We start from the raw sequence: 22,754 nt of genomic DNA, 5'->3' as shown, positions 1-22,754 counted from the left end.
ACTTGGGTCTGCCCCAGTGAGGGCCAGGTGTGGAGGTGGCACAGCTGCTTGGATTGCAGGGGCCCTGGCACCACTAGGTTCTTAGGAGAGCCAGTGGCTAGGGCAGCAGGAAATATGGTGCCCTTAGGGTATTTTTCTAGCCTCCGGCAACTCTGTCCCAGTGGGGTTCGAGTATGAAGGTGGTGCAGTTGCCGGGATCACAAGGACTCTGAAAATGCCAGATATAGAGGGGTGCTGGTGGCTATTGTCACAGGAGATGTGATGCTATTAGGGTTTTTTCCAGCCTCTGGCAGCTCTGCCCCATTGAGGACTGAGTATAGAGGTGACACAGCTGCTTGAATCACGGGGACCCTGGAGGCAAGAAGTGTGTAGGGACACTGACTATCTCAGCCCCACAAACTATGGTCCTATCAGTTGTCTTCTAGCCTCTGGCAAATGGTGGTCAGAGTGCCTCTTTGGCTGGTCCTTCTCTGTTGCTTGGCATATCAGGCACTTAAATGACCACCCTGGCTGGGGTCCTTTTCTTTGGCTCCACACATCAGGTGCTTAAAAAGCCAGCCTCTCTGGAGTCTTTTTCTATGTTCAGCTGCCAGTGCTGGCGTGTGGGCAGAGAGAGGCTACAGTGATGGCTCCACCCCCCATACATGACTCAGCCTTGCCTCCATGACTGCCTGGTTTTCCTCCACAGTCATTTCCCACTTCAGTCTCCTCCCTCATGTCCCCTCAGGTTGTCTCCCTGCAGTCAACAGCAGACATCCCCTACTATTGCTCTCTAATCCTTATGCTCCAGCTCCCAGCTGCTGCACTTTCTAGGGGACTTGCATTCCTGTCTGGGGTATGTATGGCTGTGGCAAGGATTGTTTGTGTGATTCTCACTCCATTTAGACTGTCATGGACCTGCTGTTTCACTCTCCAACAGCCTCAAACGCTTCCCCTCTGTCCCAAACAATTGCCGAGATGTGGGATCTAACCCCTGCTTCAGTTCTCCCACCCCCCCAGGTGCAGATCCAGTCCTGCTCACTTTCTTATTTTTTTCCCTTCCTTGCTTTGTCCTACTGAATTCTGTGTGGTCCTATATATTCTTTTCCATTGGTCAGGTACCCTTGCCTGCTCTCAGCTGGTGTTCCATAAGATATTCTGTGTCTAAAGGTGTGTTCCTGATGTATCCATAGAGAGAGATGTACTCCACATCCACCTACTTCTCTGCCATCTTGTTCTCTCATTTGTAGATTTTTTGATGATTATCATTCTGGCTGGTGTGAGGTGATGCCTCATTGTAGTCTTGATTTGCATTTTTCTAATACAGTGGTCATGTATGGATGTGAAAGTTGGACTGTGAAGAAAGCTGAGCGCCAAAGAATTGATGCTTTTGACCTGTGATGGTGGAGAAGACTCTTGAGAGTCGCTTGGACTTCAAGGAGATCCAACCAGTCCATCCTAAAGGAGATCAGTCCTGGGTGTTCATTGGAAGGACTGATGATGAAGCTGAAACTCCAACACTTTGGCCTCCTGATGTGAAGAGCTGAATCATTTGAAAAGACCCTGATGCTGGGAAAGATTGAGGGCAGGAGGAGAAGGGGATGACAGAGGATGAGATGGTTGGATGGCACAACTGACTCAATGGACATGGGTTTGGGTGGACTCTGGGAGTTGGTGATGGACAGGGAGGCCTGGCATGCTGTGGTTCATGGGATCGCAAAGAGTTGGACACGACTGAGCAACTGAACTGAACTAAACTGAACTATTTATTTTTGTTCTTTCCATTACTTTGAGAGGTGGGTCATAGAGGATCTTGATCTGTGGTTTATGTCTATGTTTTCCTCCAAGAGTTCTATAGTTTCTGGTCTTACATTTAGGTCTTTAATCTATCTTGAGTTTATTTTTGTGTAGCACTTAGGAAGTGTTCTGATTTCATTCTTTAACATGTAGTTGACCAGTTTTCCCAGCACCACTTATTGAAGAGATGGCCTCTTCTCCATTGTATATTTTTGCCTCCTTTGCCAAAGACAAGGTGCCCATGCTGCTGCTGCTACTGCTAAGTAACTTCAATCGTGTCTGACTCTGTGCGACACCATAGACTGCAGCCCACCAGGCTCCCCTGTCCCTGGGATTCTCCAGGCAAGAACACTGGAGTGGGTTGCCATTTCTTTCTCCAATGCATGAAAGTGAAAAGTGAAAGTGAAGTCACCTAGTCGTGTCTGACTCTTATCGACCTGATGGACTGCAGTCTACCAGACTCTTCCATCCATGTGATTTTCCAGGCGAGAGTACTGGAGTGGGTTGCCATTGCCTTCTCTGAAGGTGCCCATAGGTGCATGGATTTGTCTCTGGGTTTTGTACATTGTTCCACTGGTCTATATTTCTATTTTGTGCCAGTACTGTACTATTTTGGTGACTCTAACTTTTTGGTAACATCTGAAATCTGGAAGATTGATTGCTCCAGCTCCATTCTTCTTTCTCAAAATTGCTTTGGCTATTCAGAATCTTTTGTGCTTTCTACAAATTGTGAAATTATTTGTTGTAGTTTTGTGGAAAATGCCATTGGTAACTTGGTAGTAATTGCATTGAAAAATAGAGGAAATGTTTTCAATTTTTCACCATTGAGAATATGTTTGCTGTGAATTTGTCATATACAACATTTTTATGTTGAAGTATGTTCCTTCTATGGGCTTCCCTGATGGCTTGGTGGCAAAGAATCTGCCTGCAGTGCAGGAGTCCAGGTTCGATCCCTGGGTTGGGAAGATCCTTTAGAGGAGGGTATGACAACCCAGCCCAGTATTCTTGCCTGGAGAATCCCATGGACAGAGAAGCCTGACAGGCTATAGTTCATACGGTTGCACAGAGTCGGACATGACTGAAGTGACTCAGCACACCACATCATCTTGCTTCTATGCCTATTCTTTGGAGAGTTTTTTTCTTTATCATAAATGGTGTTGAATTTTGTAAAAATCTTTATCTGCATCTATTCAGGTGATTATATGATTTTTATTTTTCAGATTGGTAATATGATGTGTCACGTTGATTGATTTGCATATGATGAAGAATCCATGCATTTCTGGGATAAAGCTCACTTGATCATAGTGTCTGATCTTTTTAATGTGTTCTTGGATTCTGTTTGCTAGAGTTGTGTTGATGATTTTTGCATCTATGTTCATCTGTGATATTTTCCTTTAATTTTCTTTGTTGGTAGTATTTTTGTCTGGTTTCGGTATTGGGATAATGGTGGCCTCTTAGCGTAAGTTTGGGAGTTTTCCTTCTCCTACAATTATGGGGAAGAATTTGAGCAGGATAGGTGTTTGTTCTTCTCTAAACTTTTGGTAGAATTCACCTGTGAAGCCATCTGGCCCTGGGCTTTTTGGGTAGGGTGGGGGGGGCGGAGATTTTTAATCAAAGTTTCAATGTCTGTGTATGTGATTGGTCTGTCCATATTTTCTGTTCCTGGTTCAGTTTTGATGGTTATACTTTTCAAAAAGTATGTGCATTTTTTCCAGGTCCATTTTATTGGCATATGAGACTACTCATAGTAGTCTCTTATGAATCTTTGTTTCTGCATTGTCTATTATAACTTCTCCTTTTTCATTTCTAATTTTATTGATTTGAGTTTTCTCTCTTTTTTCTTGATGAGTCTGGCTAACGGTTTGTCAATTTTATCTTCTCAGAGAACCAGTTTTTAGTTTTATTGATCTTTGCTATTGTCGCCTTCATATCTTTTTCATTTATTTCTGCTCTGATATTTATGATTTCTTTCCTTCTACCAACTTTGGAGATTTTTTTGTTCTTCTTTTTCTGATTCCTTTATGTGTAAAGTTGGGTTGTTTATTTGATGTCTCTCTGGTTCTTGAGGTCAGGTTGATTGCCATAAACTTCCTTCTAACATTGCTTTTACTGCCTCCCATTGATTTTGAGCTTTCTTGTTTTCATTGTCATTTGTTTCTAGGTACATTTTGATTTCCTTTTTGATTTCTTCAGTGATCTGCTGATTATTCAATAGTATGTTGTTTAGCCTCCATGTGTTTGAGTTTTTGATAGTTTTTTTTTTCTTTTTTTTTTTCTGAAGTTGATGTCTAATCTTACAGTGTTGTGGTCAGAGAAGATGCTAGAAATGATTTCATTTTTTTTTTTTAAAGTTTACCAAGGCTTGATTTGTGGCTCAAGATATGATCTATCCTGGAGAATGTTCAAAGTGTAATTAAGAAAAAGGTCATCTTTTGTTTTTAGATGAAATGCCCTGTACCTATTGTACATATCAATCAGGTACAAATGGTCCAATGTATCATTTGGTCTGGATGATCTGTTCATTGATGTGAGTGGGTTATTAAATCCCCCCACTATTATTGTGTTACAGTCAATTTCCCCTTTAATTGATGTTAGCATTGGCCTTATGCATTGAGTTGTGCCTATATTGAGTGTATATATATTAATAATTTTTATATCTTCTTCTTGGATTGATACCTTGATCATTGTATACTGTCTTTTCCTTGTCTCTTGTAACAGTCTTATTTAAAGTCTATTGTATCTGATATGTGTGTTGCTGCTCCTGCTTTCTTTTGATTTCCAATGCATGGGATATCTTTTTCCAGCCCCTCACTTGCAGTCTGTGTGCATACCTAGGCCTGGGGTACATCTCTTGTAGATAGTATACATAGGTGTCTCATTTTTGTATCCATTCAGCCAACCTTTGACTTTGGTTGGAGCATTTAGCCCATGTTCATTTAAGGTAATTATTGGTATGTATGACCCTGCTACCATTTACTTTATTGTTTTGAGTTTGTTTTTATAGGCCTCTTCTTTTTGTGTTTCCTGTCTAGAAAAGTTCCTTTAGCATTTGTTGAAGAGCTGACTTGGTGGTGCTGAATTCTCTTAGCTTTTGCTCATCTGTAAAGCTTTTGATTTCTCCTTTGAATCTGAATGAGATTCTCACTAGAATAATAATCTTGGTTGTAGTTCTTCCCCTTTCATCACTTTAAATATGTCTTGCTATTCCCTTCTGGCTTGTAGAGTTTCTATTGAAAGATCAGTTGTTAGCCTTATGGAGATCCCCTTGAATCTTATTTGTTGCTTTTCCCTTGCAGCTTTTAATGTTTGTTCTTTGTGTTTAATTTTTGTTAGTTCGATTAATATGTGTCTTGATGGATTTCTCCTTGAGTTTATCCTATATGGGACTCTCTGGGCTTCTTGGACTTGGGTGGTTATTTTCTTTCCAATTTTAGGGAAATTTTCAGTTATAATCTCCTCAAATATTTCCTCATGCCATTTTCTTTCATCTTCTTCTTCCAGGACTCCTATGATTTGAATGTTGTTACATTTAAAGTAATTTCATTGGTCTCTGAGACTATCCTCATACTTTTTATTCTTTTTTTTTTTCATTGTGTTCTGTTTCAGCTATTTCCTCCATTCTAATTTATAGCTCACTTATCCATTCTTTTGTTTCAGTTCCTCTGCTGTTGGTTCCCTCCAGTGTATTTTTAGTCTCAGTTATTTTGTTGTTCATTGCTGATTGTTTATTCTTTAACTCTTCAAAGGCCTTATAAACATTTCTTGTGTCTTCTCAACCTGTGCCTCCAGTCTGTTTAGTCATGCCTCCATTTTATTTTCAAGATTTTGGATCATTTTTACTATCACTATGCTGAATTCTTTTCAAGTAGATTGCCTATTTCCTCTTCATTTGTTTAATCTTGTGGGTTTTTATCATGTTCCTTCATTCGTTGGATGTTTCTCTGTCTTTACATTTTGTTTTAAATTACTGTGTTTGGGTGTCCTGTCTGTATGCTGGACGGTCATAGTTCCTCTGAATTGTGGAGTCTGCCTCCCCTTGGTGGTGTTAGACCAATGTCTTATGAAGTTTTCCTGGTTGGATTGATTTGTGATTGTGTTCTTTTTTATTTAGCTAGATCGTATCTCTCTGAAGGGCAATGTGATGTCCGGTAGTGTGTTTTGGGTTCTCTGTGGCTTCAGTATGGCTTTGAGTAGCCTGTCTGCTAATGTGCAGGGTTGTGCTCCTGCTTTGTTGAAGGATTGTCATGGGACATCCTGCACTGAAGCTTGCTGGCTTAAGTGGGGCTTGGTCTTAGTGCTGAGTTGGAGGCCTTTGGGAAGGCTCTTGTCTATTCATGATCTATAGGATGAGGAATTCTGTAGTGGTCCAAAGTCCTGGACTGCCGTCTCCCACTTCTGGAGTTCAGGCCCAACTCCTTACTATAGCAGTAAGATTTCACAGGCTACATAGTACAGAAGATGAAACCAATTGACTAATGGTGAAATAATTTTCAATAATCAAGATCATTAAGGGAGTGTGAAAAATATATAAACTAGAACTAGAGTTTTGAAAAATACCACAAACTGTGACGAGGGGTAAGCAATGTGAATTTCACTGGAAAAGACATGAAAAAACACTCAGTAAGAGTGAGTGGGGGGGGGCGGCCCTAAACTGGTAGAGGAATAGGATGGGGAGACCACTTTCTCTCCCACAAATTCATCGAAAGGTCATTTGAACGCTGAGCAAATTCCACAAAACAGCTTCTGAACCCTGGTGGAGGACACCAGGTACCCAGAAAGGCAGTGTATTCTCTTTGAAAGGAGATAGGGCAGAATATAAAAGATAAAAAGAGAGACGAAAGAGTTAGGGATGGAAATGCATCCCAGATGGGGAGTTGTGAAGGAGGAGAAGTTTCCAAACACCAGGAAACCCTCTCACCAGCGGGTCTGTGGGGTTTCAGAATCTCAGAGGGCAACATAACCAAGAGTTAAAGAAAAAAAAGAACCCACAGATTATGCGCCTAGCCGTGACTCCCAGTGGAGAGGTAGCCCAGATGCTCACATCCACCAGCAGTGAACGGGGGCTGAACAGGGAGGCATGGGCTGTATGCACAAGGTGGGGACTGGGTCTGAATGCCCTGAGGGCAATCTGAGGCCATTAATGTGAGATGGCAACCCAAATTGTGGGATAGCCAGAGAGAAAAAAAAGAGAGAGAGAACTTTCCTGCAAAAAGCTCCGAGGCACAGCCTGGCCCGCTCACAGAACAAAGGATTGAGCAAATACCAAAGGAGAGCTAGCCGGCTGTGGACTGGCCCCTTCCCCCGCCAGAGGCAGAAAAGGCAGGTGGGTGACAGCCAGAGCTGAAAGACAAGGGGCAATCTTGGCCCCAGAGACAGTATCCTCTACCAAACTGTGAGCAGGCTCCCAGTTACTAACGAAGTTTTCCTGGGATCCTGGACGGTTGACATCTGCCAGAAGGGTCGCAGTCAGAGATCAGCTCTCCAGAGGAGATACATGGCACACCTGAGATGGCACTCTTGCGGTGCACCCAGGAAACTGAAGGGCTGGGACTGAGGAGGTGATAAGACTCACCACCCAACTGGGAGAGTGCACATGCCAAGCACCTGGTCACCTGATCTGCTCGGATCTGGGAAGGACACAAAATGCAGGCCCAACCGAGTCTGTGCCTTTGTGGAGTACCCAAGAACCTGAACCTGAGCAGCTTAGACCTGGGACGTGCACACAACCCAGGGCCCACTTTAGACAGCTCCCCTGCAGAGCAACCTGGAGCCTGAGCAGTGTAGACCAGGAAAGCACACATGCCATGAGCAGGGGTAAACCCAGTGTGGCCGAGACACTACCAGCACTCCGCCCCCCACCCCACACCAGTGATATTTGTTTGCAGTGTTCCTCCTTCCCCACAGCACAACTGAACAAGTTAGCCTAAATAAATAACCACCTTCACCCCCTTGGAAATTAGACACTGAAGAGACTTGCAAACAGAGGAAGCCAAAATAAACAAAGAAGAGGGAACAGCTGTGGAAGTGACAGGTGCAACAGATTAAAACCCAGTAGTTAGCACTAACTACATTGGAAGGGGCCTATAGACCTTGAGAAGATGTATAAGCTGGAACAAGGAACTATCTGAAATTGAACTGACCCCACACTGGCCCTCAACAGCTCCAAAAAAATTCCTAGATATATTTTACTATTATTTTGTAATTTAAAAAGTTTTTAAAATTTTTAAGTTCTTTATTACTCCTTTAATTTTCATTTTTATAACCATTACCTTGAAAAAAAGACCATATTTTAAAAGCAAATTTCATATACATATATATATTTTATAATTTTTGTGATTTTTAAAAAATATTATATTTTTGAGAGTCTAAAAGCTGAAACTCCAGTACTTTGGCCACCTCATGCGAAGAGTTGACTCATTGGAAAAGACTTTGATGCTGGGAGGGATTGGGGGCAGGAGAAGAAGAGGACAACCGAGGATGAGATGGCTGGATGGCATCACTGACTCAATGGACACGAGTCTGAGTGAACTCCGGGAGTTGGTGATGGACAGGGAGGCCTGGCGTGCTGGGATTCATGGGGTCGCAAAGAGTCGGACATGACTGAGCGACTGAACTGAACTGAACTGAACTGAACCTCTACTCTAGATTTTTGATGTTTGCTTTTTTTTTTTTTTAATCAATTTTGTACCTTTAAGAGTCCAATCTTCAGTACCCGTTTTTACTTAGGAATGTGATTACTGGCTCGATTGCTCTCTCCCCCTTTTGACTCTCCTTTTTCTCCCCCCAGTCACCTCTATCTCCTCCCTCCCCATTCTCTTCTCTACTCAACTCTGTGAATCTTTTTGGGTGTTCTGGGCTGTGGAGAACACTTAGGGAACTAATGACTGGCTAGATCTGTCTCTCTCCTTTTGATTTCCCCTCTTCTCCTCCTGGTCACCTCTATCTCCTTCCTCCCTCCTCTAGCTCCTCTGTGTAACTCCGTGAACCTCTCTGAGTGTTCCAGACTGTGGAGAGCACATAGGGAACTGATTAATGGCTAGATTGCTCTCTCCCCTTTTGATTCCCCCTCTTCTCCTCCTGGTCACCTCTATCTTCCCCCTCCCTCTCTTCTTCTCCGTGTAACTCTGTGAACCTCTCTGGGTATCCCTCACTGTGGAGAATCTTTTCACCATTAACCTAGATGTTTTATCATCAGTGCTGTATGGATGGAGAAGTCTTGAAACTACTATAAGAATAAGAGTGAAAGCCAGAGGCAGGAGGCTTAAATCCAAAACCTGAGAACTCCAGAAAACTCCTGACTCCAGGGAACATAAATTGACAAGAGCTTATCCAAAAGCCTCCATACCTACACTGAAATGAAGCTCCACCCAAGAGCCAACAAGTTTCACAGCAAGATATACCAAGCTAATTCTCCAACAACAAGGAACATAACCCTGAGTATTAAAATACAGGCGGACAAAACTCACACCAAACCCACAGACACCTCAAAACTCACTACTGGACACTTCATTGCACTCCAGAGAGAGGAGATCCAGCTTCACCTACCAGAACACTGATGCAAGCTTCCCTAACAAGGAAATTTTGAAAAGCCACTTGTCCAACCCCACCCACAGTGAGGAACCTCCACAATAAAGAGGAACCACAAACTACCAGCATACAGAAAGGCCACCCCAAACACAGCAATCTAAACAAGACGGAAAGGCAGAGAAATATTCAGCAGGTAAAGGAACATAATAAATGCCCACCAAACCAAACAAAGAGGAGGGGATAGGGAGTCTACCTGATAAAGAATTCAGAATAATGATAATAAAAATGATCCAAAATCTTGAAAATAAAATGGAGTTACAGATAAATAGTCTGGAGACAAGGATTGAGAAGATGCAAGAAATGTTTAATAAGGACCTAGAAAAAGAGTCAGTCAATAATGAATAATGTAATAACTGAGATCAAAAGCACTCTGGAGGGTACCAACAGTAGAATAACTGCGGCAGAATATAGGATAAGTGAAGTGGAAGATAGAGTGGTGGAAATAAATGAAGCAGAGAGGGAAAAAGAAAAAAAGAATTAAAAGAAATGAGGACAACCTCAGAGACCTCTGGGACAATGTTAAATGCCCCAACATTCAAATCATAGGAGTCCCAGAAAAAGAAAACAAAAAGAAAGGCCATGAGAAAATACTTGAGGAGATAATAGTTGAAAACTTCACTAAAATGGGGAAGGAAATAACCACCCAAGTCCAAGACACCCAGAGAGTCCCAAACAGGATAAACCCAAGGCAAAACACCCCAAGACACATATTCATCAAATTAACAAAGATCAAACACAAAGAACAAATAATAAAAGCAGCAAGGGAAAAACAACAAATAAAACAAAAGAGGCTTCCCATAAGGATAACAGCTGATCTTTCCATAGACACTCTTCAGGCCAGAAGGGAATGGCGGGATATACTTGAAGCTATGAAAGAGAAAAACCTACAACCCAGATTACTATACCCAGCAAAGATCTCATTCAAATATGAAGGAGAAATCAAAAGCTTTACAGACAAGGAAAAGCTGAGAGAATTCAGCACCACCAGCTCTCCAACAAATGCTAAAGGATTTTCTCTAGACAAGAAATACAGAAAAGGTTTATAAACTCAAACGCAAAACAGCAAAGTAAATGGCAACAGGATTATACTTATCAAAAATTACCTTAAATGTAAATGGGTTGAATGCCCCAACCAAAAGACAAAGACTGGCCAAATGGATACAAAAATAAGACCACTATATATGCTGTCTACAAGAGACCCACCTCAAAACAAGGGACACATACAGACTGAAAGTGAAGGGCTGGAAAAAGATATTTCACACAAAAGGAGACTGAAAGAAAGCAGGAGTAGCAATACTCATATCCGATAAAATAGACTTTAAACAAAGGCTGTGAAAAGAGACAAAGAAGGCCACTGCATAATGATCAAAGGATCAATCCAAGAAGAAGATATAACAATTATAAATATATATGTACCCAACATAGGAGCACTGCAATATGTAAGGCAAATGCTAACAAGTATGAAAGGGGAAATTAACAGTAACACAATAATAATGGGAGACTTTAATACCCCACTGACACCTATGGATAGATCAACTAAACAGAAAATTAGCAAGGAAACACAAACTTTAAATGATACACTTGACTAGTTAGACCTAATTGATATCTATAGGACATTTCACCCCAAAACAATGAATCTAACCTTTTTCTCAAGTGTACTTGAAACCTTCTCCAGGATAGATCGCATCCTGGGCCATAAATCTAGCCTTGGTAAATTTTAAAAAATTGAAATAATTCCAAGCATCTTTTCTGATCATAATGCGGTAGGATTAGATGTCAACTGAGTGACTTCCCTTTCACTTTTCACTTTCACGCATTGAAGAAGGAAATGGCAACCCACTCCACTGTTCTTGCCTGGAGAATCCCAAGGACAGGGGAGCCTGGTGGGCTTCCGTCTATGGGGTCACACAGAGTCGGACACGACTGAAGCGACTTAGCAGCAGCAGCAGCACAGGAAAAAAAAAACTATTAAAAAATACGATATAGAGGCTAAACAACATGCTTCTGAATAACCAACAAATCACAGAAGAAATCAAAAAAGAAATCAAAATATGCATAGAAATGAATGAAAATGAAAACACAACAACCTCAAACCTATGGGATTCAGTAAAAGCAGCACTAAGGGGAAGGTTCATAGCAATTCAAGATTACCTTAAGAAACAACAGAAAAATCGAATAAATAATCTAACTCTACACCTAAAGCAATAGAAAAAAAAAGAACCCCAGGGTTATTAGAAGGAAAGAAATCATAAAAATTAGGGCAGAAATAAATGCAAAAGAAACAAAGGAGACCATAGCAAAACTCAACAAAGCTAAAAGCTGGTTCTTTGAGAAGTAGACAAACCATTAGCCAGACTCATCAGGAAAAAAAAGAGAAGAATCAAATCAACAAAATTAGAAATGAAAATGGAGACATCACAACAGACAACACAGAAATACAAAGGATCATAAGCGACTACTATCAGCAACTATATGACAATAAAATGGACAGCTTGGAAGAAATGGACAAATTCTTAGAAAAGTACAACTTTCCAAAACTGAACCAGGAAGAAATAGAAAATCTTAACAGACCCATCACAAGCACAGAAATAAAAACTGTAATCAGAAATCTTCCAACAAATGAAAGCCCAGGACCAGACAGCTTCACAGCTGAATTCTACCAAAAATTTAGAGAAGAGCACCTATCTTACTCAAACTCTTCCAGAAAATTGCAGAGGAAGGTAAACTTACAAACTCATTCTATGAGGCCGCCATCACCCTAATATCAAAACCAGACAAAGATGCCACAAAAAAAGAAAACTACAGGCCAATATCCCTGGTGAACATAGATGCAAAAATCCTTAACAAAATTCTAGCAAACAGAATCCAACAACATATTAAAAAGATCATACATCATGACCAAGTGGGGTTTATCCCAGGGATGCAAGGATTCTTCAACATTCATAAATCAATCAATGTGATAAGCCGCATTAACAAATTGAAAGATAAAAACCATATGATTATCTCAATAGATGCAGAGAAAACCTTTGACAAAATTCAACATCCATTTATGATATACAAAAAAAACCCTCTCCAGAAAGCAGGCATAGAGGGAACATACCTCAACATAATAAAAGCTATATATGATAAACCCACAGCAAATACTATCCTCAATGGTGAAAAATAGAAAGCATTTCCCCTAAAGTCAGGAACAAGACAAGGATGCCCACTCTCACCACTACTATTCAACATAGTTTTGGAAGTTTCAGCCACAGCAATCAGAGAAGAAAAAGAAATAAAAGGAATCCAGATTGGAAAGGAAGAAGTAAAACTCTCACTGTTTGCAGATAACATGATCCTCTACATAGAAAAGCCTAAACACTCCACCAGAAAATTACTAGAGCTAATCAATGAATGTAGTAAAGTTGCAGGATATAAAATTAACACAGAGAAATCCCTTTCATTCCTATACACTAACAATGAGAGAACAAAAAGAGAAATTAAGGAAACAATTCCATTCACCATTGCAATGAAAAGAATAAAATATTTAGGAATAAATCTACCTAAAGAAACAAAAGACCTATATATAGAAAACTATAAAACACTGATGAAAGAAATCAAAGATGACACAAATTGATGGAGAAATATACTACGTTCATGGATTGGAAGAATCAATATAGTGAAAATGAGTATACAACCCAAAGCAATCTATAGGTTCAACGCAATCCCTATCAAGCTATGAACGGTATTTTTCAGAGAACTAGAACAAATAACTTCACAATTTGTATGGAAATACAAAAAATTTCGAGTAGCCAAAGCAATCTTGAGAAAGAAGAATGGAATCAACCTGCCTGACTTCAGACTATACTACAAAGCTACAGTCATCAAGAAAGTAAGGTAATGGCACAAAGACAGAAGAATAGATCAATGGAACAAAATAGAAAGCCCAGAGATAAAGCCACACACCTATGGACACCTTATCATTGACAAAGGAGGTAAAAATATACAAGCAGCTCCTGCAGCTCAATTCCAGAAAAATAAACGACCCAATCAAAAAATGGGTCAAAGAACTAAACAGACATTTCTCCAAAGAAGACCTACAGATGGCTAACAAACACATGAAAAGATGCTCAACATCACTCATTATCAGAGAAATGCAAATCAAAACCACAATAAGGTATCTTCTCACCCTGGTCAGAACAGCTGTTATCAAGAAGTCTACAAACAGTAAATACTGGAGAGAGTGTGGAGAAAAGGGAATCCTCTTACACTGTTGGTGGGAATGCAAACTAGTACAGCCACTATGGAGAAGAGTGTGGAGATTCCTTAAAATACTGGAAATAGAACTGCCATATGACCCAGCAATCCCACTGTTGAGCATACACACTGAGGAAATCAGAATTGAAAGAGACATGTATACCCCAATGTTCATCGCAGCACTGTTTACAATAGCTAGGACATGGAACAACCTAGATGTCCATTGGCAGATGAATGGATAAGAAAGCTGTGGTACATATACACAATGGAATATTACTCAACTATTAAAAAGAATGCATTTGAATCAGTTCTAATGAGGTGGATGAAACTGGAACCTAATATACAGAGTGAAGTAAGTCAGAAAGAAAAACACCAATATGGTATATTAATGCATATATATGGAATTTAGAAAGATGGGAACGATGACCCTATATGTGAGATAGCAAAAGAGACACAGATGTAAAGAGCAGACTTTTGGACTCTGTGGGAGAAGACAAAGGTGGGATGATTTGAGAGAATAGCATTGAAACATGTATATTACCATATGTGAAATAGATCACCAGTCCAGGTTCAATGCATGAGACAGGGCTCTCAGGGCTGGTGCACTGGGATGACCCTGAGGGATGGGATGGGGAGGGAGGTGGGAGAGGTGTTCAGGATGGGGGACATGTGTACACCCATGGCTGATTCATGTCAATGTATGGCAAAAACTACTATAATATTGTAAAGTAATTAGCCTCCAATTAAAATAAATAAATAAATAAACATGTTTAAAAAAGAGAGAGTATAAAACGAATTTCCTGTGATATTTTGTAGAAACTACATTTAAAGGAAATAATAATTAGCTGAAGAAATCACCTATTAGGGAAGGATGACAGAATGCCTTACTTTTTTCTGATGACCTCCAGAAAAGACAGAGTTCTTGCCAGTGTATATTCTCTGATTCTTCCAGTGAGGCTAGGGGTTCTTGCCATCCTTTTATCTGTGGGAAGTGATGTACTAGTCACAGGGCAGCTGAGGAGAGGTCTGAAACCTAGATTGGCAGTCATCAAAGCCATGATAGACACTTTAAAATAAATGTCTAAAGGGGTGGTAATTTTAAAAATAGATTTCATGCAACCAGAGCCATTAAAAAGCCTTTGAAATCCTGCCTACCAACTGTTAATACCACTGGCTTTCTTCCTTAAGAGAACTTCAGAAAATTAAGGAGGTCTAAGCCACACTAAAATACTTTTGCTGCTTTACTTTCGGAAAAATCAATCTTGCTATAAACTTTCATGTTCCATGGGATGATCCAATCAATGATTTAATAACAACAGTAACAAAAACAGAGCAATAAGCTCTTCTAGAATGTTCAGAATCCAAGGAGTAATGGCATTCTGGCTTTGATGACTTCTGTTCTTGTTTACATAGCAAATGAGACTAGTATTAACAGCCTTTGGAAATATGCCCTTTCATATTTGACACTGATGTCATCTGGCTCAAATATTAATAAAAAATACTTTAAGAAAATAGAATCTATCTTCCCTAGAGGCTGTCATTTATTATTTTAACATTGAGATTCCCTTCACTGTCCTGCTGGATCTTTATGTCATAGTTACCCTGGCATATATCCAGCCCAATTAGTTGCCCTTTTATCAGCCCTTTGGATGGATCCACAGTTGCCTCACTTAGAAATGGGATCACCAGGCCTGTCTGTGCCCTGATGTCATTCCCATCTGGTACATTTGAATGTCCTTTTCTAAATGGGACTTTGGTAAATGGAGACCAGAGACATCCTTCACCTGCTCACCACTGCCTGCATATCTGGTCTCAAAAGCACCTTTGTAGAGCACCATATACTGTAAAAATCAACCTAACATCTAAAATGTGTACATCCTTCAGTGCCTTATATATACTTTGTGTTTTTCCATTTGAAAAACAAATATGTTCTCAATATCTATTACATAAGGAGGTATTAGTAAATTGAGATTTGCTTGCTAATGACTTGAATGTCCAAGGCAGGACCTTGCATATGGCAGTGGGAAACAGATGTGCTGATATGAATGAAATGATGATGCTGAACAATTTTCATCATTATTATTAGTCTTATGGTGGGTAATGTTTAGGATACTTGCCAAATTATAGAACTGTTTCCTTATCAGCTTTGTCCCAGTTTCATACCTTGTCACCTGATACAGAATTCCTTTTTTTTAAAGACAGGTCAAAATTTATTTGACAAGTGCTATATTGATAGATGTTTTGGAACAGAATTTCTAAAATGTGAAAAAGGTACATACATGGACGTGGATTAAGAAATAATTTGCTAAACCAAATGTCTAAATGCACTGTGATCAAGGCTTGGGATTTAAAAATAGTCGTTTTTAGAACAGTCGCTTCAATTTACATCAAAGTAACATCTAAAGTTACATTAAGCCCTTGGCAGCGTTGCCATCTCTTTTGAGGGCCTGCACTACAACCCTCACCCTTCCCCCGCTCCCCAAGCTATTAGATGCCAATATTTGACTGTGGACTGGCAAGAAATTTGATGGCTGTGAGGCTGGGTATTGCAGCTCTTGGATTTGCAAGTTGTTATGTATTTCAGATCTGGAAACCTCTAGGACAAGTAATCACAGAAACTGCAAAGAAGATATCAACTCCTAGCTTTTCATCCTACTATAAAGGAGGATTTGAACAGAAAATGAGTAGGTGAGAAGTAAGTCTTATTTCGGGTTGCAAGCCTATCTGCCAGCAAGCCCAAGATTAGAGCAGTTCACAGGAGAAGCATGACTTTGAATCACCCAGATAAAGGTGGCTCTCCTTACTTAGCAACCAAAATTAATGAAGCAAAGCCTTACTAGAGCAACCACCAAACACTGATTGATGCTCAAGGACCACTCTGAAGGAGAAAAAGGGTGACTTCATAGAAAATGTCTTTTAAGTTAATCTAAACCGTGGCCTTCATAATTTTCATATATATATATATATATATATGACCACAATCATTTCTTCCAGTACTAAAATATATAATAATAAAAGATGAACAATCTTTTTTGATGAACAATCAAAAAAATTACATTAAGCATGACACATCTGTTGCAGGAATTAAGAGAATACATAAAAAATGGCAATCTGTTGTCAACATGATGCAGTGAAGTTTGCATGCCCTAAGTCTTGGATCGGGTCTTGGGTGCAAGTGTTCTAGCCCGAGAGATCTTTGGCAAGTTACTAAAAGTCTCTAAACCTCAATACCCTCATCTGTTAACCTCACAGGGCTGCTGTGAAGAGTAAATGTGACAATGAATTTGGAGACCACTTTGTCAGTGCTATTCCAATGTTCTTATTTTAAACTTTATTGCTTTTAGAGCTACATGTGCTGGGTGCTGAGGCATTTAAAAATTCTTCATCACGGGCTTCATATGGTGGGCTTCAGAGAGCCCTGATTCATGTGATGCTAATTTGTAAATGGCAGTCACACCCAGATCTGGGGTTGTGTGGTAGTCTGTGACAAGAACTGTCTTCCCCATGAGCTGTAGCTGCTGCTGCTGCTGCTTCCTCTCTTCTTTCTTTCATTTCTCCCCAGAATTCCACCACCATCCCCCACCAGTAACTGTGGCAGTAACTTTGAGCACAAAGTAGATTAAATACACTTTTCTAGCTGGCTTATATAGTTAAGCGCCAAACATAATTAAGCTTCCATGTCAGAAAATCTTGCAATTCACAAAGGACTGGCAAATACATTTTTGAAGACTGGTATATTTGGAAATTGAAGACTGCTCTGGCAATTTTATTCTTTAGTGTGTAGACCTGGCATGATTTTTCTCTAAATTAGATAAGGGACATTTGCAGGTAAAGACAATACTCTAGCTAATGTTTAATGTTTAGGAGCAAGTGGTAAATTTATGAGCTCTGATTTATCTTTATATGTCTATAGCCAAAACTTAACCAAATTAGGAGTGGAGCTTCCTTAATCTGATCAAAATTATCTACAAGCCACTTACAGGTAAATATGGTGAAATATTGGGCTTCCCAGGTGGCTCAGATGGTAAAGTATCTACCTGCAATGCAAGAGAGCTGTGTTTGATCCCTGGAGAAGGGAATGGCTACCCACTCCAGTATTCTTGCCTGGAGAATCACAGGGACAGAAGAGCCTGGTGGGCTACAGTCCATGGGATCACAAAGAGTCAGACATGACTGAGTGACTAACACTTTACTTTACCTATGGTGATATACTGAACATATTCTCCTAAGTTGAGAACAAGACAAGGATGTCCACCCACATCACATCTATACAACTGGAGGTCCCAAACAGTAGGGAAAATCAAAAGTAAAGGCAAGCTACAAAGATGAGACACAAAAAGCTAGAGGTGTCTTTGTTTGTACATGGTGATTGTGTACATAGAAAATTCAGTGTAATTCACATAATGAAACTTTCTAAGATGATGAAAATATTATATATTATACACAACAAAATCTGTATTTTGATCTAGGTGGTGATTACTTAGGTATATACTCATGTAAAACTACTCAGCTGTACACTTAAGATTTATGAGTTTTACTTTACATAAATTGTACCTCAAAATAAACTATAAAGCTTTAAAATAATTTCCATCTCTATATAACCACTGATGATTTTAAAACATGCCTGCAAATTATGACATCTGTCTCTTCAAAATGCACAGCTAAATTCCTATCCCTTTGAATGCTGGCTGGACATAGTGACTTATTTCTAATGAATAGAAGTGATGTTATGTGACTGTTGAGAGTGGGCCATAAATAGGATATAACCTCCACCTCTCTCATCACATTTGCTCTGTGGGAAGCCAGCCATCATGTCATGGAGATATTCAATCAGCTTTGTGGAGAAGCCCATATGGTAGAGAACTAGGTACCATCTAGGTAGAGGCTAGGTACCAACAACCAGTACCTGCTGCCAGCCACATGAATTGGCCAACATGCATGTTGGTTTTCCAGCTCATCAAGCTATCAGATCCTGACAGCCCTTGCCTACTACAACCTTGTGAGAGACAGAGAGCCAAAACCACCCTAAGTTCTTTTACCTCAAATAAACTGTAAGAGATAATAGATATTTATTATTAAGTCAGTACGTTTTGGAGTAATTACATAGTAATAGATAATATATGTGTTCAGGGCCAGTGATTATGTTTCAGTAGGGTACTTCATGATTGTAAATGATTGACATGTTTGAGATTCTTTATATCTTATATTCTAAACTGTAAAACCTATTTTAAGTGCTATATATAAGGTATTACTTAACACAAATATGACTTTTCATACTGTTGATGGGGTTCTTGAGTCAAGGATACTGGAGTGGTTTGCCATTCCATTCTCCAGTGGATCACATTTTGTCTTTTAGTAGAAAGTTGATATCACTGAAGTAAGAGATGAAGGAACCCTGGAAAGATTTCTTTTTTAAACAAAGGAGCTTTGGAATACCTAAGATGGAGATAGATAATAAAAGGTTGTGGGATGTGTGCATACATTGCTGAGTGAGTAGAGCTGAATTATTTACATTCTGCTCCAGTTAGATTTCATTTATTTATTTTTGGCTGTACTGGCTCTTCATTGCTGTGTGTGGGCTTCCTGTAGTAGCAGCCTACAGGGTCTACACTTAGCTTTCTCCCATTGTAGAACACGGGCTCCAGGGTGTGGGATTTCAGTAGTTGTAGAACATGTGTTCCTTAGTTGTGGCTCTTGGGCTCTAGAGCAAAGGCTCAGTAGTTGTGGCACACAGGCTTAGTTGCCACAAGGCATGTGAGATCTTCCCCAATCAGGGATTGAACCTGTGTCTCCTGCATTGGCAGGTGGATTCTTTCTCACTAAGCATCAGGGAAGACCTTCAGTTAGATTTTTGACAGTTGATGCAAAAAAAAATGAGCTGTGACCAAGGGGAGAGGAGGAAAGGGCCATAGGGAGCTGTGGGGAACATGTGGCAGAGGTGACAAAAGGCAGATTTATAGATATGAAGAAAGGAAAACCTAACTGGGAGATGGGAAATGCCAGACTGAGGGACATTTTTGGTCACTGGAAACTTTGGCTCAGTGGGGCCAAGTATGAACATCGGTGGTGGTGGCAAGGCGACAAGTGTCCGAAGGTTTTGGTCCATGACCTCATGACAGGCGCCTCTCTCCCTTTCAACACCTCCTCAGCCAAAAGTCAACAGGGTTATCTAAGCATGCTCTGATCCTGCAGTGGGAGAATTATGCATTTTGTTCTCACTTTGATCCAAGAGATTAGTGTGTTTTTCACCATGTTCTCAATGAAGAGGGTGGGAACAGGCAAGATTTAGAGGAAAACCAGCAGACCCAGCCTATCCGAGGCTGTGCTTGGAGGCAGACGGCATTAAGTGAAACTTTGCAGAATGCCAGGACAGGAAACAGCTTCAAGCCTGGACACAGTGGAACGAGAGCCTGGGGATAACTCATGGACCCAGAATTTTTAGGGTTTTGTGTGTTAACAAGCAGTCTTGATCATCATGTGATACCTCTAGACTTTTGATCAGCCAGTGACTCAAACACACTTATTGAATAACCACAAAGTATGCAATTAAAGTGGTAAGTTAAGTGTTTGAGCACATTGTTGTTGTTCAGTCACTAAGTCATAACTGACTCTATGCAACCCCATGGACGGTAGCATGTCAGGCTTCTCTGTCCTTCACTATCTCTCAGAGTTTGCCCAAACTCATGTCCACTGAGTCAGTGATGTCATCCAATCATCTCATCCTCTGTCACTCCTTTCTCCTCTTGCCCTCAATCTTTCTGAGCATCACGGTCTTTTCCAATGAATCGGCTCCTCATTAAAGGGCCTTATAAGCACAGGCCACATTTCTTTCTACTTTCTATGAATTCATCCACGGTGCAAAGTGGCCAGAGGAATTTATTTATACCATTTCTAGGATGCTGTTGGCATTGACCTTTTCTTTGAAAAAAGTGTGGTAGTTATTGACATATTGAGCAAAGTAGAGTTAATAAAGCAAGGGTTTAGGCATCAAAACTACATGCTAAATCTGACCTGGCTACTGGCTGAGGGATGTTGGACTAGTTGCTTGACCTCTGAATGTTTTCTTCTCATCTTTAAACTGAAGATGCCGTTGTTGATGTTGCTCCCTAAGAGCTCCTGATGTTATGAACAACCCATAAAGTGTGAAGGGTCATGTTCATGTCAGCTGTTCTTTCTATAATTCAGGGCTGTCATCCTTGGTCTCATGAAATCTCAAATCTATCCCAGTCTGGCCCATTGCAGGGCTTCTTGAAGTCAGGAATGACAAGTTCTCCATGAACTTGATGGGTGCGGACATACCTCAGGTTCCAGGGAGAGCCATGTCCAGAGCCCACTATCAGCCCCAATGAGTGGTGGGGACTTCTCTGCAGATGTGGTGGGGCAGCATCATGATGGGTATCTGTCAGGCTTTGGCAAAATAAGCTATAGTTTACATTAGTTTTTGTAAATTACAAACTCCTTCAGAGGTCTTAGTGTAGATTCAATAAGTGTGAAATCTTGATGAATAGAATCAAAGGAAAACCTACTGTTTAAAGAATATCATATGATATTGCCTATATGTGGACTCTTAAAAGAAATAGTATAAATGAACTTATTTACAATATCAGTTCAGTTCAGTTCAGTCAGTCGTGTCCGACTCTTTGCGACCCCATGAATCCCAGCACGCCAGGCCTCCCTGTCCATCACCAACACCCGGAGTTCACTCAGACTCACGTCCATCGAGTCAGTGATGCCATCCAACCATCTCATCCTCTGTCGTCCCCTTCTCCTCCTGCCCCCAATCCCTCCCAGCATCAGAGTCTTTTCCAATGAGTCAACTCTTCGCATGAGGTGGCCAAAGTACTGGAGTTTCAGCTTTAGCATCAGGCCTTCCAAAGAAATCCCAGGGCTGATCTCCTTCAGAATGGACTGGTTGGATCTCCTTGCAGTCCAAGGGACTCTCAAGAGTCTTCTCCAACACCACAGTTCAAAAGCATCAATTCTTCAGTGCTCAGCCTTCTTCACAGTCCAACTCTCACATCCATACGTGACCACAGGAAAAACCATAGCCTTGACTAGACGGACCTTAGTTGGCAAAGTAATGTACACACTATTATACATAAAATAGATAACTAATAAGGACCTTCAATATAGCACAGGGAACTTTACTCAATACTCTATAATGGATTATATGGAAAAAAAATCTAAAAGAATGGATATATGTATATGTATAACTGATTCACTGTGCTGTACAACAGAAATGAACACAACATTGTAAGCCAACTCTACTCTAATAAAAATTTAAAAAAATTAAGGATCTCATAGAAAAATGAATACAATTATAAAACAGAAAAATAAATATAAATATTCAATTAATATAAAAATAAAGGCTATCAGGTATTTTCCTCTTTTATGAAAGATAAAGTCTGAATTAATAAGTCTTCTCTTTGAAAAAAGAGGGAAAAAACACCCTTCAATGATTTTAGTTTTTCAAAAGTCAAGTTCCTTCTCTGGAATGGAGTTCAAGGCAATGTAGAACTACAGAGTTTTCTATAATGTCAAAGATGATCTTCACTGAAGGTAGAATTGCATTTCTTTGTTTATTCATTTAACTAGGATACACTGAGCTTCCATTGTGTACCTAGCATTCCTTTAGACAATGAGAACTGCCTTTAAGGAGTTCATATTTAATGAGAGAGAACAGACATCAATGGAATCAAGCATAAAACTCACACTGGGTGCTGGGCAGTCAAGGGGATGTATGACTTGTGATGGACTTGGTCTTGAAAGGCTTCCCTGAATAAATGCAGGAGGAGTCAAAAGAACTTTACAGTCAAAAGGGAGAAAGTGCTCACTTCAGTAGCACAGAGACCAAAATTGGAACAATACAATTAGCATGGCCTCTGTTAAAGGATGATATACAAATTTGTGAAGTGTTCTATATGTTTGCATAACAATGTGAAAGTGTTAAATGCTAATAAAGTATATACTTAAATTGGTTAAAATGGTAAATTTTGTGTTAGGTATATTTTGCCACAGTATAAAAGGGGGTATGGTGTTAGGATGGTTCCGTTGCAGACAGAGGACAGCAGGTACCAATGTCTTGTGGGAAGAGAGAGCATGGATGAGAGGAAAGCCAGCAGGGCTGGTTTGTCAAGATTTGGAGGATGTTTTAT

At 40.1% G+C, this 22,754-nt stretch overlaps 1 pseudogene; it reads left to right on the top strand.

Annotated features, from left to right (window-relative positions):
• Nucleotides 1-22,425: 22,425 nt before the first annotated feature.
• Nucleotides 22,426-22,526, top strand: LOC138434846 (U6 spliceosomal RNA; annotated as a pseudogene).
• Nucleotides 22,527-22,754: the final 228 nt, after the last annotated feature.

The sequence above is a fragment of the Ovis canadensis genome, chromosome 2 (genome assembly GCF_042477335.2).
Source record: "Ovis canadensis isolate MfBH-ARS-UI-01 breed Bighorn chromosome 2, ARS-UI_OviCan_v2, whole genome shotgun sequence".
NCBI classification, from domain to species: Eukaryota; Metazoa; Chordata; class Mammalia; order Artiodactyla; family Bovidae; genus Ovis; species Ovis canadensis.
Note: the sequence above shows the minus strand (reverse complement) of the source record. Positions and strands in the feature narration are given on the sequence as shown.